This window comes from Salvia splendens, chromosome 11, assembly GCF_004379255.2.
Source record: "Salvia splendens isolate huo1 chromosome 11, SspV2, whole genome shotgun sequence".
NCBI classification, from domain to species: domain Eukaryota; kingdom Viridiplantae; phylum Streptophyta; class Magnoliopsida; order Lamiales; family Lamiaceae; genus Salvia; species Salvia splendens.
In genome coordinates, this window is record NC_056042.1 from 13,745,415 (window position 1) to 13,764,881 (window position 19,467).

Consider the following 19,467-nt stretch of genomic DNA (forward strand, 5'->3'; position numbering starts at 1 on the left):
AAAATAATTGTAATTAGGGAATGAATCATGAGATTAATATGTAATTGATATGATTGATACAATCATAATTAGGGGATCTTCTTCCATATGTAATTTAGGGCAACTCTCTATATTAAGAGAGTTGCTCCATTCGATCAATACAACACAGAAAACTAATCACAACCATGTCTATCGCTTCTTCCCTCTCGGTTATCCATCTTAACATGGTACCAGAGCAGGTTGAGCAATAGGGACTCAGAATATAACATCATCTTCGTCCAAATACCAATCTCGAACCCCGGCTAAGAGGCAGAAACCTGCAATCATCAGAAAAAGAGCGATGTCAGAATCAGAAAACGAGAATAAGAGTTCGATGGTGAACTTCTCGGACGACATCACAATGAAGTTTGCAGAATTCCTCCGACACCTCCAGACCGTGCCAATCCCCCAACGGCAGACGACGGTAAACGCAGACAACCTCGGTGAAGTAGTCGTCTCAACCAAGTTATCGGGAGACAACTACCCACTGTGGGCGAACCTCATCAAACGTGCAATCGGGGGAAAAGGCTTAACCTCTCATATCTCGAAGGATTCGGAACCTCCGGCAGAAACAGATCCCAGCCACGAGACATGGCAAAAATTGGATCACTGCGTGTTCGGGTGGATCATCAACAACATGGAACCCGAACTCGTGAATGAGGTATCGCAATACCCAACGGCTCGAGAGCTCTGGGAGGGACTAGCCGTGACATACGGCAGTGGAGGAGACTCACTCCAAGTCTACGACTTACACCGGAAAGCAAGCAACATCAAACAGGGCGAAATGACCCTTGAACAGCTGTGGAATCGACTCCAAAGCCTTTGGATGTCGATTGACAGAAAGAAGCCAAACCCAATGAAGGACCCGGAGGATATCATGGTCTACAACCGAGAGAGACAAGAGACCAGGCTCTTCCAATTCCTAATGGCACTTAACGACGAACACGAAGTGACCCGGAGAGAAATTCTCAAGCGGGAGCCCCTCCCTTCAGTCCGGGACGCCTACGCGACCGTCCGGCGCGAAGCAACAAACGACGGAGTACTCAAACCCCAGGTTGCCGAAGGAAGAGAATCTCAACCCAGTGGCGGAATCGGGACGGGTCTCGCTTCGCGCGGCGGAGGACGGCCGGGGCAGACCCCTTTCCCAGGAGAAGAGCGACAGGCAGACGACGCTCGAAACAAACTGATCTGCAGCCATTGTGGGGGGAGAAAGCACACAAAAGACCAGTGCTTCCTCCTCGTTGGGTACCCGGAGTGGTGGGACGAGATGAAGCGGAAGAGAGCTTCGCGAAATGGCAACCGCCGAGGAGGGACAGGGACAACCATACCAGCCGGTGGTGACCGGGCTTCCGGCACCGCTTGCACGGCGGGTAGCACCAGTACCGGACCCGGCGAAATCGAGGGAGGAGGAGAGTCATCGGCGCAGACAGGGGAAGAAATGGCGAAGGCTAGGGCTTGCCAAGGTAAAAGAGGGAGAATTTTGCAATTAAGCCCCTCAAAATCAGGTTCCTCATTCAATACACCCCGAACTTTGCCATTATCACATAATACACCCTTTGCTTCTAATGAATTATGCCAGACACCCCATATCCTTTCTGCCAGGTCCCTGGATAATCCGAAATTAGACAATGCGCCCCATTACTCACATATTATTGGAAAAAGACCCACATCTAATTCATTTTCGGAAATTAACCCAAAAATTCAGTGCAAAAATAGTTTGTCTGTACTTGAAACACTCTCTACTGCATGCCTTACTTCCGAAAAACCGCATATAGACAGGGACTGGATTTTTGACTGCGGAGCAACTGACACTATGTCATTTGACATCGCTGATTTTACTGAAATCACTAAATCCAAGAAAAGCTATGTTCAGACAGCTAATGGGGAATTACTTCCAGTTCAAGGAGCAGGAACAATTAAAATTTTGCCCACTCTGAGTATCTCAAATTGTTTATACGTTCCGTCCTTGTCTCACAAGCTGCTATCAGTCAGTCATGTTACAAAGGAGCTTAATTGTACTTTGTTAATGCAACCCTCATTTTGTATGTTACAGGATATTCGGACGGGGACGATTGTTGGGCGTGGCACTGAACGAGAAGGACTCTACTATGTGGACGAGATAGCTCAACAGAGTAGTGTGTTGCTGACTCACGGATCCACAGACCGACATGCTTGGCTATGGCACCGGCGACTAGGACACCCATCTTTAGGGTATCTTAAAACCTTATTACCTAGATTTGATAAAATTTCTCATTTGAACTGTGATACTTGTTTTCTAGCGAAGAGCCACAGACATTCGTTTAGAATTAATAATACCCGTGTGGATCATGTTTTTTCCCTTATTCATTCTGATATTTGGGGGCCTGCACCAGTTATGGGTGGTGGAGGTTTTAAGTATTTCTTGCTCTTTATTGATGATTGCTCACGTATGACATGGGTCTATTTTTTAAAGTCCAAATCAGAAGTCTTTGAAAAATTCGTCCTGTTTTACACCTTTGTCCAAACTCAATATAAGAAAAACATCCAAATACTTAGGTCCGATAACGGGGGAGAATATGTCAATAGCCAGATGCAACAGTTCTTTGCTAAAAATGGTCTTATACACCAAACCACCTGTCCTCACACACCTGAACAAAACGGGGTAGCCGAAAGAAAAAATAGGAAACTACTCGAAATGACTAGAGCTCTCCTAATTGATTCCAAGGTCCCAAAATCTTTTTGGCCCGAAGCCCTAGCTACCTCAGCCTACACTCTAAACCGTCTCCCAACAAAAGGCCTTGACAGGAAAACACCCATTCAAGTCCTATCATCCCATACAGAACTCCCATTACCTCTCACACTTGACCCAAAAATTTTTGGATGCTCTGTCTTCATCCACATTCCCAAAATTGAACGAACCAAGCTTTCACCATGTGCGATAAAAGGAGTGTTTGTGGGATATGGAATGCATCAAAAGGGGTACCGGTGCTATGACCCAAAATCCAAACGGATGTTTGTCACGATGAATTGTGACTTCGTAGAAAATGAATACTTTTACCACCAACTTAGCGGTCAGGGGGAGAAAGAACCAGAAGCTGAGATTGACCCACTAAGTTTGCTTCCTAATCCTATTATAAACCCGAGCCCAAATCCGAATCTGATCCCGAATCCGAATCCTGGTCATAAGCCAAGTCCTGATCGGGAAGAGGACCCAACAGAGGAGGTTAGCATTACCACCGAGCATGTCTCTGATACTCAAGATGAGTCCATCAACTTCAGTGACATCGTTGCAATACAATCCCCGGCCGATATTCCTGAGGTAAGAGAAGTTTCTAACCCTAGTGAAACTCTTCGGCTTGAAACTAACCATGATCACAGCAAAGAACCAGAAGCAAGCACAGGTGAGCAACCACGGGTTCTACCGCCAAGAAGCACCAGGGGAATACCACCAAAGAAATACTCCCCGGATTGGAAGGGACGAAAGACACAATACTCCATTGTGAATTCCGTAAAAGCTCATATGACTGAAATGGCGAAGGTTTTTGAAGCAGCATTGTATGAAGAGGATATTCCGCACTCTGTGGAAGAAGCAATGAAGCATAAACATTGGAGGGATGCCATGAAACGAGAAATGGACGCCTTGCTAAAGAACAATACTTGGGAGAAGTGTGCATTGCCGGAAGGGAAGAGACCCGTTGGATGCAGGTGGATCTTTACGATCAAAAGGCGAGCCGATGGATCCATCGAGAGGTACAAAGCTAGATTGGTCGCAAAAGGATACACCCAGACCTATGGGGTAGACTATGCTGAAACTTTCTCACCTGTGGCGAAAATGAGTACTGTGAGAGTCCTACTGACTGTTGCCGCAAATCAGAATTGGCCACTTCACCAATTTGATGTCACCAATGCTTTCCTCCACGGAGAATTAAAGAAGGAAGAAGAAGTATACATGGAAGTTCCTCCGGAATACTCAGATGAGTTTGCACCGGGACAAGTCTGTCGGCTGAAGAAAACCCTATATGGCTTAAAGCAGTCCCCAAGGGTATGGTTTGGAAGGTTCTGTCAAGCAATGGAGAAGTATGGCTACCAGCAGAGTAACTCAGACCATACTCTATTCCTTAAGAGAGTAGGTAACAAAATAACGTGTCTCCTTATATATGTGGATGACATGATTATTACAGGGAATGATACAGAAGAGATCTAGGAGCTAAGAGCAAACTTGTTCAAAGAATTTGAGATGAAGGATCTGGGAGCGCTGAAATATTTCCTCGGAATTGAAGTACTAAGATCTAAAAAGGGCATATTCCTACGACAAAAGAAATATGTGCTCGATCTTCTAACAGAAACCGGCTTACTTGACTGCAAGCCTGCCGAGACGCCTATGGTACAGAATCATGGACTGAAGATAGAAGAAGGAGCACGAGCCACAGACAGAGAGCGTTATCAACGCCTAGTCGGGAAGCTAATCTACCTAGCCCATACCCGACCAGATATAGCCTATGATGTTGGGGTGATAAGCCAGTTTATGCACAACCCACAAGAGGAGCACATGAATGCAGCAATGAGGGTGGTGAGATACCTGAAGGGTACAGTAGGGTATGGAGTTTTACTGAAGAATGGAGGACACTTAGAAGTCTCAGGATACACTGATGCTGACTGGGCGAGTAATCCGATCGACCGAAAGTCAACTGCAGGATACTTCACATTCATAGGCGATAACCTCGTCACTTGGAGGAGCAAAAAACAAAAAGTAGTGGCACTTTCTAGCGCTGAAGCAGAATTCCGAGGGGTAAAGAGCGGAATCACTGAAATCCTATGGATACGGCGACTGTTGACCGAGGTTGGCTTTCCACCCACTCAGAAAAGCAAACTATTCTGTGACAACAAAGCAGCAATCAGCATAGCCGAAAATCCAGTCCAACATGATCGAACAAAACATGTGGAGATCGACCGCCACTTCATCAAGGAGAAGATAGAAAAAGGAATCATTGAGCTACCCTTCGTTCGCTCGGAAGACCAACTGGCAGACATTCTAACCAAAGCAGTCAATGCAAGGATGTTTGAAGAAGTACTAGACAAGCTAAGCATCGGAGATGCCGTTACTTAGCTTGAGGAGGAGTGTTAGAATATGGAAAGAAAATAATTGTAATTAGGGAATGAATCATGAGATTAATATGTAATTGATATGATTGATACAATCATAATTAGGGGATCTTCTTCCATATGTAATTTAGGGCAACTCTCTATATTAAGAGAGTTGCTCCATTCGATCAATACAACACAGAAAACTAATCACAACCATGTCTATCGCTTCTTCCCTCTCGGTTATCCATCTTAACAGGACGGAGGGAGTATTTCATTAAATCTCATGTAGCAAAAATGAATTAAGGTAAAAAAGTATTAAAGATCGCTAGAAAGAAAAAAAGAATTATTGGTTACTTAGTATTCGTTAAATTAAAATATTTGAAATGCAACGAACCCCTATAAATAGGGAATCAAGCAGCCCTGAAAATTGTGTCTAAGAGAGAGACTCAACAAACTAAATCAACCAACTTAGAATTTACTTTAAAATAAAAGAAAGGAAAAATGGTGAGCACGGAAGCCGCAGTTGTGATCGAAACCTCCGTCCCTTCACCTTTTGTGGCGGTGGCCGCTGAGGTTGAAGCTATTGAGTCGATCCTCACTAACCTTAACCTTAACCTTAACCTTCAACCTCTTCCTATTCTCGATTTTGATAAGTATGCATTGTTTTTATTTATTTATTTTTGTGTGTTTTGTCTCTCCCTCTTGCTCTCTCTTACGCAGCCTGTATGTGGTTTCTCTTCTAATGCATATAGTAGTGCTCAGTTTTGTTTTTTTATCAACATTTCGCATAACACAATCTATTTTTAGCCAATTCTTGATGTGTTTTTCACTTATTTTGTGCTACTTCGGTGTGTGTTTTCTCTTTGCGTCATGTGTACAATTTTTCTTTATTTATAGACAAATTAAAGAAATGTTGAATAATAATGTTAGGGGTGATCCCACCATGTACGAGGCCTACTGGAAATCAGTTGGCCAACATTTCAAAATCACTCTACCTGCATCCATATTACTGAGCTATTTCGCCAACCCCAACAGCTTCTGCTGGTATATGCTCCCTAAACTCGAGCAAGAAATCAAAAATCTCCGCAATCTGGTCGGAAACGCCGTCGTGGAAGGTCGCCACATCGTGGTGGGGAACGGCTCGAGCCAGCTTATCCAAGCCGCCCTATACGCCCTCGCTGAACTGCCAAGCCCCATCAACGTCGTGTCTGCGGCTCCCTTCTACTCAGTCAGTCTTGAAATCCTCATTAGTTGAAATGTTTGTCATTAATTGTTTCATGTTGCTATTAATTTGGATCTAATTAAGTCTTTGTTTATTGTAGTGTTATCCACAAATATCAGACTATGTTAGATCAGGGCTATTTAAGTGGGGTGGCAATGCTCATGCTTACGTCGACCATGATAGTCAGCCTTACATCGAGATGGTCACTTCCCCCAACAATCCTGACGGGGAACTAAGGGTCCCTGTTGTGAATAAGGTCAATGGCATGCTCGTTCATGACCTTGCATACTACTGGCCTCAGTACACGGCACGGCCATCACGGGTCCTGCTGATCACAATATTATGCTCTTCACCGTCTCCAAATGCACAGGACACGCTGGATCAAGGATCGGGTAAATGATCTAATAATTCTTTGGTTTTCACTGCAAGAAGTGACCTTGTCGATAATGGCATGTGGTTAGTTTCATTTTGTTTTTTGGTTTATGTGAAGATGGGCGATAGTGAAGGACCCAGATGTGGCAAAGCGGATGGTAAAGTTCATGGAGATCAGCACAATTGGGGTTTCCAAGGAAGCTCAACTCAGAGCTATCGGTGTCTTGGAGATGATCACCACCAATAGTTGCCCAAATAATTTCTCTGAGTTCGGGCAATCTGTTATGGCTGAGCGATGGAGGAAGCTGAGAGAAGCTCTTCAGGGAATTGACGTCTTGCAGATTCGTGATTTCCCTCCTCAACACTGCAACTTCAAAAGAGACTTTCTTCATTGCACTCCAGGTAAAGAAAGTGTAGTGATTTTTTGACTTTGTACATTTGCGTTGGTGAACAATAGTGTATGATATTTTCCTTTTTTAATAGGGTACGCATGGATGAAGGCCCAAGTGGGTATCAATCTGGAGGAGGTGATGAAGGAGGAGAGGGTTCGAGTGCGAGGAAGCAAGACTTTCGGGTGCCCTAGCAACTATGCTAGGCTTAGTATGCTAGGCATGGAAAATGACTTTGATCTTCTTTTGAAGAGGCTTCCCTCTCTTCCTCATTGAACCCTTTGTTCATCACTTGTATGTCCTTCATCTGTTTCAGCCAAATGGTGCAGTGGTCTCAGTACCTGATGTAATCGACAAAATAACCTTAGTGGATAAATGATGTGTATCTAATTCAAGATTTGTAGGACCTCCTATGCACGTACGATCTTTCACCTCCTAATCATAGATTATCTGTAGAACATAGAAATCCGCTATCCTATTTGCCAATACACTCATCAAACCTTCTCGAATAATTAGTTAGGTTGCCTAATATGGTAAAAAATAATTAATCTTGTAACGTCGAACACCTCTCAAGTATATGCATACATATAACGATTAATGCGAAGTTATAGCCCATTAGAAGCATTGAAAACAAATAATTGCAAGTAAAGTTTGAAAAAAGTTAGGATATAAAAGTAAAGTAACAAAAAAACATTACTTTTAACACTTATAATTCATCAATATAAGCTCCTTATAGATTAGGAGACTAAAAAATTCATTCTAAGAATGCATAAATAAAAAAATAGTAACTCGACACTTCTTTATTTAAACTTTTAATCTCTTGCTTTGCTTGATCTTCTCAATGGAAATTATAATAGATATTAATGTAGATTATAATAAAATATACTCCATCCGTCTTGACTAATTTGAGGCATTTCTTTTGAACACGAAGATTAAGTAATTGTGATAATGAGTTAGTTAAATGTAGATAAAATAAAATATAAGAGAAAATAAAGTAGGAGAAAAACCACAGTAAAAATGATTAGATGTTTTTTTTTGGCAAAAAAGGAATCAACTCGACTTAATTGGGACATCACGAAAAGGAATATGACTCAACATGGCTAAGAAGAAGGAAGTACTATATATGGAATATAATAAGGAATGCCAATCGTGCGGGCTAATTCGATTTTGAAATTTTATCGGTTTAAAATTTTCAGCCTTAACACAAAACATTTGGATTTTGGAGTAGCCCAACAAGTTAATCGGTTTAAAAACAAATAACTTAATCATATACTCGTTTTTAATGTTAAGAATCTTATTTCTATAATGAATAATAGCTATTTAAATCATGAAGTTTGGTCAAATTCTGGTCTGTCTTATGAACTTTGAAATTGGAATATCAAAATCTCGATGATTTATTTTTTTTCTCAATTTTCCCGTCTATACACAAATCAACGTCTTTTTGTGACGTTAAAAAAGACAATATTTCAATAAAATAAGAAGATAAATGGAAAAATAAAAGAATATAAAAGAAAAAAATTCTTATATCAATTAAACACGTCGTTTTGAATATAGTTAAAAGGGACATTTTGTGCATGAAGTGGACAACTGAAAAAATTGAAACTAGGTGATTTAATATTCTAATTTCAAAGTTTATGGAGATACCAGAATTTAACCAATCTTAAACCATTTAAATGGCTATTAACCCATTAATCAATATACTAACTAATATCACCCTGGACATCCATTATTTACACAATTTTTATGGCTACAACTATTTGATTAAGAGGGGAAATTCAATTTTGGACTACATTGTCCTTCAACTTTTGTTTTATTTATAGTCTTTTAAAACATTTTCACAATCAGTGTTTCAAAAAGTGTAATTACACCTATAATTGATAATCATCTTTATCGATTTGTTAGATTCATTTGTTAGATTGGCATAGCAAGCATAACGAGATGGAAAGGTAACAAACTATCCGTTGAATAACCTAGGGCTGGCAATTTTCGACACGACACGATAATCCGACACGAATCCGCACGAAATTATTGGGTTGGGGTCAAGTCTTATTGGATCTGTGTCCTTATCGGGTTGACCCATTAAGAATCCGATAATTTCGGGTTGGGTTCGGGTCGGATGCGGGTCGGATACGGGTAACCCATTAAGAAATAATATTATTCTTTTTATTATTATTTAAAACTATATATATTACTTTAATATTTTAATTTCTTATAAATTAGGTTTAAATAGTATAAAACGAATTTTAATTGTGTAAATTAGGTTAAAAATTAAGGTTTAATCGCGTAATATTAGGTTTTAATCGTGTAATATCAGGTTCAGGTTGTTATCGTGTCGTGTCAACCCATATTATATCGTGTCGATAACGGGTTCGTGTCGGGTGCGGGTCGTGTTCGGATTTGAAGGTAGCAGGTCGGGTTAGTGTTCGGATTTACAGTTTCCTTAACAGGTCGGGTTCAGGTTAGGCCTTATTGGGTTGGATCATTATCAGGTTGACCCGATAACGACCCAATCCGCACGATTTGCCAGCCCTAGAATAACCTAAAAGCCACGTGGCTACCGTTGGTTTTGCAGCGAAAATCTATTTAGTTTGATTGAAAGATTTACATCTAAACATGCTTTTATCTGATTGTAAACTAGAAACATGTTCATAAGCATATAATCTTAAAGCAATTTGAATATATGCAATTAAAACAACGTACCGTAAGAATTCAAGAGTTGAATTCTATCAATGTCTTCAATTGATCTCAACCATGGATCTTCTGATCTGTTCCCTTTTAACTCGAATTTGACTTTTGTGTGGGCAAAGCTCGCCAAATGCTCAAAAGCTGGAGAAAAATTGAACAAAGAAATCTCTAGGTTGAAGAACCCTAAATTACCGATTTTTCACTCTCTCTCAGATTGCAGAGATTGAATTTTTATGAATTAATTACGGTTTGTCTTCTCTTCTTCTCCCTTTTATATTAAGTTAATTATTTTGGGCCAGACCAGGGATCTGTGAAGGATTTGAATGTGCCACAGTTCAGGCTTTCACTAATTAAATTAAAAGTAATTTAATTCTAGCCCAAACTTAAATATTATTATCATCCACTATAGATATAACATTGATTACCCGTCCAAACTGAAATAACGAGTATTCTGGGACTTCCTCTATAATTAAATCATTTCCCGTGTTAAAGATATAAATATCCATTAATTAATAACAAGTCTGCTATCTGACTTTTATTAATTAATTTCTTTTTCCAAGAGTGGTCTAGTTCAGAAACATTATTTATTATTCATGGAATAAATTCCAACTTGTCAGTTTTCTGACTAATAAAACCTTTTTTCTAAACACCTCTTGGGGATATTATCATACTGGCCTCTCCCGGCACACGATTCATTACAATAACAATACTAGCATCACTTAAACATTAATGATCATTACCTAATCTATCAGAATTCTTGGGCAATGAAATACTCTCACCATTTGATAAGTCAAAGTAGTTTTCAATTAATATCGTATGCTCAACGTTATGTCAACAATGATTAAGAAACGACAATCACCGAGACCTCGTCTTTCAGTAAATAGCCAAGAAAAACTTATCTCACTGTTTGATCCTTTCAGTGCTATACCACATAGACGTCGTTCATTTCCTTAGGTAAGGAAACTTTCGGACTGACGTCGCAACCTTTCGCGATAGGTGGTCAAAGCCTATCTAGGTTATGAAACAATTTTCCTTCTGCAAGAACCGACAAGTTACCTACTGTGAACGCTGCTCACAACTTGTCTACTTTGCAGAAGACTTAGACTCATTTTGCTTAAACTTTAAATGGAAAACACATTTCAACATCTCATAAATACATAAGCAATACATAAGCAAAACACATTGTAACAAAATATTCTCTCATTAAATGGTAAAAAAAAATGGATAAAAGAGTTATTACATATACAAGCATTAGAAAGATGCTTTCAGCATACTAAACTCTAACAATCTCCCACTTATACTCAAAACAGCTTTCGAGTATACCAAAACTGCAAAATCCTCTCACGTATACTGAAAACGGGTCTAGGTCAATCGAATATCTAATCCTTTCACGTGACGTTCAAACGTCCTGGCTGGAAATGCCTTTGTGAATGGATCTGCCATGTTGTTTTGTGATGCGATCTTGACCGCTTCAATGTCTCATCTCCGCACTATATCACGAATAATGTGATATTTCCTTTCTATGTGTTTGATTTCCTTGTGGGCACGTGGTTCCCTTGAGTTTGCCACAGCACCGGAGTTATCACAATAAACAGTGATGCTATTTGGCATACTCGGAATCACATTCAAATCAATAAGAAAGTTTATGAACCATACTGCTTCCTCCGCGGCTTCAGATGCTGCCACATATTCAGCTTCCATGGTAGAGTCCGTGATGCATTTTTGCTTCACACTCTTCCAAATTACGGCTCCACCTCCTAAAGTAAACACATATCCAGAGGTTGATTTCCTTGAATCCCGATCAGATTGAAAGTCTGAATCGGTATAACCCAGAGGATACATCTCGGGTGCCTGGTAAACTAGAGAACACTCCTTAGTTCTTCTCAGATACTTGAGTATTTTCTTTACCGCAATCCAATGTCCTTGACCATGGTTAGACTGATACCTTGCTACCATGCCAACGGCAAAACAGATATCTGGCCTTGTACATAACATTGTTAGGGTTTGTATAATAAAAAATGCTTCGAGCGTACATGCCTTTGTACAGTCAGCTTGTGCATGTATACGAGAAATGCCACGTCCACTTGTTACCTAATTATGAGAATAAATAATATAATATAATGATTTATTTATTGAAATATAATAAACAAGTCTAAGGCTTCTTACTAAGAAGGTCAAAGTAGAGAAATTCGATGAATCCTCATGAGTTTTCCAATAGGGGACTTGGCCAGATCTAGTAAGAAGAAAAACGTATTCACAACCTAGATAGGCTTTGCCTACCTATTGGTATGGTTGCGGTGTTTGTGATAATTCTCTCTTACCTAAGAAGAGATTAGTAACACCTGTGTGGTAAAACATTGAAAGGATCTAATAAGAAATGTATTCTTTATTGCTATCTACTGAAAGAATATATTTCAGAAATTTTAGTATTTTCTAGTCTATGAAATTAATATCAATATTGTTTATTTAATCAGAGGCAACTTTGACTTATCAATATGGGAGAGTTTGTACGTAACTCAAACATGATATCTTGGGTGGTAGTAATTGAATAACATGAAAGTATTGGAATATTATTTCTTAGAATTCGCGTGCCCAGTGTGGTATGATTAAATCCCCAAGAGGTGTTTGAAAAGAGAATTTATTATTCAGAAATCTGCGCAGTTGGAATTTATTTCCACGAATAATAAATAAAGTTTCAAACTAGAAAAACTCTTTGGAGAATTAATTTAATTCAAGTCACGTAGCAGACAAAAGAATTAAATTGATGGATTCAGATAATCTTAAACGCGGGAAATATTATAAAAAAAAAAATAGACTCAAGTTATTTGTAATTTGGTAATTTGGATGGGAGTGCAATATCATTCTTTAGGGGCAAAAAATAATATTCCATTGATAATATATTAAATCATGGGTCAACATCTAATGGGTGAGCCCAACATCTAACCCAAACCTAGTCCAAGCTTATAAATAGTGATGAGATGTGGAAACCTTAGCACACAAGACATAACACAATTCTCCTACTCTAAACCTTAGCCGCCACTCACGTGGCTTCTCTCTCCCCCTCACCTCGATTTTCAAGCCTCACCAAAGGGTAAGCTAGGGTTTTGATTCTTTTCTTATCTTGTTCATTCTAATCCATAGAATTGAATCGAGGTAGATTGTTTTGTGTAGTGTTCTTCCTAGATCTCATCAAACTATTATTGATTCTTCGAGATCTGCCCACACGGATGAATAATCAAGGACATGGGAATAGAGTGGAAGATTCGTGGTCGATAAATCAAGGATCTCCGGGTGGTGCAGCTAGCAACGTCAATCCTATGATGGATCAAGAGGTAACAATCGAATCTACGTCAAATTGCATGTTGTATGTGTTTTGATGTGTTTCATCTATAGATCTAGAATAATAGCATGAAATTAGAATCGAATGCATAATCACCTAAATAGATCTGTAAGGACCAGTTTGTTTTCCGTGTCTTCCGCTGCGGTAGTCCCAACAAACATAGCATACATGAGACTCCCAACAGCTGATGCATAAGGGATCATTCTCATACCTTCTATCTCAATAGGTGTTTTGGGACACATATCCTGAGACAAGGTGATTCCATGGCTAAAAGGTAGAAAACATTTTTTGGAATCTTGTATGCTAAAAATTATAACTATCATATCGATGTAAGATTCTTGAGATAAGCACAACATCCTTTTCTGGCGGTTCCTTAGAACTTTAATGCCTAGGATGTGTCCAGCTTCTTCCATATCTTTCATCTCAAATTGACTTGATAACCAATCTCTCACGTCTGGCAACATTTTCTTACTATTTCCAATCAACAGTATGTCATCTACGTAGAGTACCATAAGCACTACATTCTTACCTTCAACTTTCTTGTACACGCAGCTCTCATCTAGGCACTTCTCAAAGCCAAAAGACTAAACAGTTTGGTCGAAACACATGTTCCATGATCGAGATGCTTGCTTGAGGCCATAAATGGCCTTCTTAAGCTTCCACACCATGTGTTCTTTGTCATTGACTACATATCCCTCAGGTTGTTCCATGTAGATGGTCTCCTCAAAACTTCCATTTAGGAAAGTTGTCTTGACGTCCATCTGTCATACCTCCCAATCTATGTAGGCTGCGATAGACAAAAGAATTCGGATTGACTTGAGCATAGCTACTGGGGAAAAGGTCTCATCGTAATTGATACCTTCTATCTGGGTATAACCCTTAGCTACTAGTCTTGCTTTGAAGACTTTAACTCGTCCGTCAGGTCCTCGTTTGCGTTTGTGAATCCATTTGTTCCCAATAGCAGTACAACCTTCAGGTAGGACTAACAAATCATAAACGTCTTTGTCTATCATTTATTGTAGTTCAGAATCCATTCCTTCTTTCCAGGAATGACTATCTGAATCTGCCATCGCCTCTTTAAAGTTCCATGGGTCTGATACAGTGTCGTCTGGGTCTAAGTCAGATGACTCACCCAAACCAATGTACCTTTCTGGTTCACGAGGAACCCTCCCACTACGACGAGGCTCTACAATTTGTGGTACAAAAGTTGATATCTCAGGTATAGATTGTACTTGTGTTATTGGTTCTTTGCTTGTGGAAACTGAAGTATCTCTTAGTTCCTCAAGAGTTACTTCACTGTTGGGCTTATGATTCATCACATAGTCTTCTTCTAAGAACTTAGCATTTGCGCTAACAAATACCTCCTTATCTCATAGACTATAGAATTCATAGCCTTTCGTTCCACTGGGATACCCTACAAACAAACATACCTCAGTACGACACTCCAACTTCGTTGGATCTTTCTCCAACATGTATGCTGGACAACCACACACTCTAAGATGCCTTAAACTAGATTTTCGTCCAGTCCACAACTCATGTGGTGTTGTAGGTACTGATTTTGATGGTAAGTTGTTCAAGGTATAGCTTGTTGTGAGCAACGTGTGTCCCTAGAACAAAATAGGTAACTTAGCTTAACTCATCATCGATCGAACCATTCCTAAGAGGGTTCTATTCCTTCATTCAGTTACGCCATTCTGCTGGGGTGTACCCGGCTCAGTCAATTGGGATTCAATTCTCGCCTCTGATAAGTAGTCCAAGAACTCACTACTAAGGTACTCGCATCCACGGTCACACCGTAGAGACTTGATTGTCTTACCATGTCGCGTCTCCACAAGTGCCCTGAATTCTTTGAACTTTTCAAAAGATTCTGACTTGTGACGCATCAAATAGACATATCCAACTTTTGAGTAATCATCAATGAAAGTGATGAAATACTGAAAGCCGCCTCTAGCTTGAGTAGTCATTGGACCACACACATCAGAATGAATGAGCTCAAGTATTTCCTTGGACCTACTACCCTGGACCTTAAATGGTCTCCTAGTCATCTTACCTTCCAAACATGATTCACAAGTTGTATAAGGTTCTATTTCTAGATCCTTAAGTAGACCTTGGTCTACCAATGGTTGAATCCTAGTAGGGTTAGCATGACTAAGTCTAAGGTGCCATAAGTACGTTTCGTTCATTGAAACAGAAGGAGATTTTCTTTTTCGAGAAACTTTCGATGTTGAGTTAGACTCAGTTTTATGTTGCATATACTGTGTAGACACTATAGTGTAAAGGTTGTTTTCCATGATACCACGACAGATATAAGAACCACATTTCTTAATAATGCATGAATCATCAAATGAAATCGAATATCCATCAGAAACAAGTTTAGAAACTGAAATTAAATTTCTTCTGAACGAAGGTATCAACAAAACATTGTTCAACACTAAAACTCTATCACTAGAAAAACATAAATAAACGTCTCCCACTGCAACGGCTACCACTCTCGTAGCATCGCCCAGCTGGATTTCGATCTCTGCTTCATTCAACTACCTTGTCACCTGCTTAATATCAGGATCAAAGCAAACATGATCAGTAGCTCCAGTATCAACCACCCATTACTGAGTAGATACAACTGCTAAATATGATTCTACAACGAAAGCTTGGTGCGTACCTGAGCCATTGCCCTTTTTAGGACAATCCGGCTTCCAATGCCCCTTTTCACCACATTTGAAGCACTTGCCGCTTTGCTTCTTGTTCTTGTTCACTTGTTTCTTTTTGCCCTTAGCTATCTTAGGTGCTACAACATTTTGGGCTTTCTTCTTCCCCTTACCTGGCTTAGAGCCTGAGGAAGACGGCCCAGAACTCATCATAGCAGCCTTTGTCTGGACCATAAGATCTTCCGCTGACTGCAACTCAGTCAACAGTTCAGCTAGGGTGTAAGCCCTCTTGTTCATCTCGAAATTGAGCTTGCTGATAGCTAGCTGGCCAACTCTGAAGGATTATAGTTACTTGGGACTCGAGATCAATGGTCCATCCCAAAACCTCAATTTGATTGAGGTGGCTCATCATCTCGAGGACATGGTCCCTCGCAGATGAGCTCTCCTTCATAACATTAGTCATGATGCTCCGAAAGGCTAAAGACTTAGCCGCTCGATTCTGAGTACCAAAAAGGTTATTAAGATTGTTCATAATCTCAGTACCAGTGTCCATGCCTTGATGTTGATGTTGAAGTACTGTTGACATAGAAGCCAACATGTAGCACTTCGCCAACTCATTGGTTTTACACCACTTCCTGTATGTTTCTTTTACTGCTGCAGAAGCATTTGCAGCAGGTATGGGTGGACATTCAGTAGTGAGCACATATTTGTACTCTTCGGCAGTGAGAACGATATCCAAGTTCTGTTTCCATGCGATATAGTTATAACCTTTGAGTTTGTGTTCTTTAAGGATAGCGGAAAGAGGATTGAACGACATCTTGTTTGGATTTAGCTGAGAAAAAGAATAGCTTATTGTTACAAACTATGTAAGATTCTAAAGAGTAAAAACCATTAAAACAATTTAGATTCTCACAACAGTTAAATAGAATTAAGTACGCCTCTAGGGAGGTCAAGTAAAAGATTCATATTTAACAAAATTCTGGTCACAACATCGACGAATAGTCCAGAGACCACTAAGGTGGCATAGCCACCAAACGTTGTCCAAGCTTGTACCATTGAATATTCACCCCAAGAATTTCGTTTCCGTATTGATACTCCTTCTAAGGAAGGTCGTACGCCACAAACAAAATCCTACAATTATCTCATAAGTCAATTTAATCTTCTGAACTCTGTAATTTCTTAGGATTAAAGCTCCCACTAAGGTGGGTCGCGATAATATTGGAAATCACGTCTAGATAAAATTGAATTTAATTTTGAGAAGTCTAACCAATGAATTTGCTATTTCTTAGGATTAATGCCCCCACTAAGGTGAGTCGCGTTAATATTGGAAACTGCTTCATACATAGACTAATTCTTTGGAGACCATATACGACAGAGATGGTAATTATCACTTAGTTATTTTTAGGTATGGTTTTTCTTTTAATTATCACTTAAGTGAATTAGGCAGAAAGTTCACATATATTAATTTCAAATTGATAGGTGGTTCTATTAAATCCATGAAATTAAACAAAGATAATTAAATATTATTAATACATAATTAATCAAATATTATCTATAATTAATATTAATCAATTATTATTAAATAATAATATTATTAATTATAATACTTATCCTTTTCAATTAGGTTTAGGAAATCTAGATATAATAGGATTTAATTGAAAAATGCTCATCCAAATCATCTTAAGATATATTCTAGATAAATTCAATTTTTCAATATCTTACAAATAAGGATTATAATTCAAACCTATCTTTATCATGATAAGTATATTTAATGGATATAATCTACAATAAATTTCAATTTATTTATTCCATAAAAAAATACGGAATGCTAGATTTATAGGATTTATTTGAACAACCAAATCTATTCTAACTAGGATATATCTCGATTGATATAATCTATCAAAATCCTAAGATATAGATTTAAATTCAAACCTATATAAATCTTAATAAATTAATTTAATGATATTCCTTGTATTAAATCAATTTTGATTATATATTGATATCTGAATGAGATGTTATATCCCACTCGTAAGAATTTACGCATGAGTCAAGCAAATATGCCACAAATCACGTAAATTAGTTCATGCATTATTCACGTAATGATATGAAATGTGGAATTCCATTATTTTAACAAAGAAAATCCACAATTCTTGTAATCACATTTCACAAAACATGCAAAACAAGATTTTGAATAAACACGCTAAATGCGTCCACAAACTAATAATTATTAAATGACGCAAATAGATTAGTTCACAATAACTGTTCAACACCAAGTACTCAGTTTTAAAATCCGCCTGATATTGCGGCAACACACTTGGCTAGCAGCTGACTACGATCAGCCGTTGGGCGTTGCTCTCAGTCGTGTAAACACACCCAGCAGCAGCCTCGTTCTGACCTCAAAACTGAACACCGATCAGGCAAACCTAACAATCGCACCTCTGGTGTTAAGCTGCTGCGTCGCGCAGACTGCCCAGCCAGCCCGAGAGCTTGGGCTGCTGACACAGCTTGGCCAGGCCAGCCTACCATCGATCGTATTTCCATGCAGTTGCTGTTGTCCGTGCAAACCACCACAGTATGCGTGAACGAATTGATCAGCTAGGTCATGGCTCGGACGCCATAACCTTGATCAATGCGATTACCGATCTTCTCACCCTAAGGCACGATCAAATCGACTTCTTTTCGAATGTTCTAGATTCAACAAGTAATTAATTGAACACTAAAACATGCATCGAAAACAATAAACATGTTATTCATACAATCAAAGCACGTAATATATCAAACAATCAGAGCCTAAAAACAGGCTCTGATACCAATTGTTGGTTTTGCAGCGGAACTCTATTTAGTTTGATTGAAAGATTTACATCTAAACATGTTTTTATCCGATTGTAAACTAGAAACATGTTCATAAGCATATAATCACAAAGCAATTTGAATATATGCAATTAAATCAACGTACCATAAGAATTCAAGAGTTGAATTCTATCATTGTCTTCAATTGATCTCAACCACGGATCTTCTGATTTGTTCCTTTTTAACTCGAATTTGACCTTTGTGTGGGCAGAGCTCATCAAATCCTCAAAAGCTGGAGAAGAATTGAAGACAGAATTCTCTGGGTTGAAGAACCCTAAATTACCGATTTTTCACTCTCTTAAATTGCAGAGATCGAATTTTTATGAATTAATTACTATTTGTCTTCTCTTCTTCTCCTTTTTATATTAAGTTAATTATTTTGGGCCAGACCAGGGATCTGTGGACGATTGGAATGAGCATCAGGCTTTCACTAATTAAATTAAAAGTAATTTAATTCAAGCTCAAACTTAAATATTATTATCATCCATTATAGATATAACATTGACTGCCCGTCCAAACCGAAATTACTAGTATTCCGGGACTTTCTCTTTAATTAAATCATTTCCCGTGTTAAAGATATAAATATCCATTAATTAATATCAAGTCTGCTATCAGTCTTTTATTAATTAATTTCTTTTTCCAAAAGTGGTCTAGTTCAGAAACATTATTTATTATTCATGGAATAAATTCCAACTGGTCAGTTTTCTAAGTAATAAAACATTTTTCTAAACAACTCTTGATGATATTATCATACTGGTCTCTCCCAGCACACGATTCATTACAATAACAATACTAGCACCACTTACACATTAATGATCATTACCTAATCTATCAGGATTCTTGGGCAACGAAATACCCTCGCCATTTGATAAATCAAAGTAG

The 19,467-nt window shown here is 38.9% G+C and overlaps 1 pseudogene; it reads left to right on the forward strand.

Moving 5' to 3' along the window:
• The first annotated feature begins 5,583 nt into the window (after positions 1-5,583).
• LOC121754465 lies at positions 5,584-7,341 on the forward strand (annotated as a pseudogene).
• Positions 7,342-19,467: the final 12,126 nt, after the last annotated feature.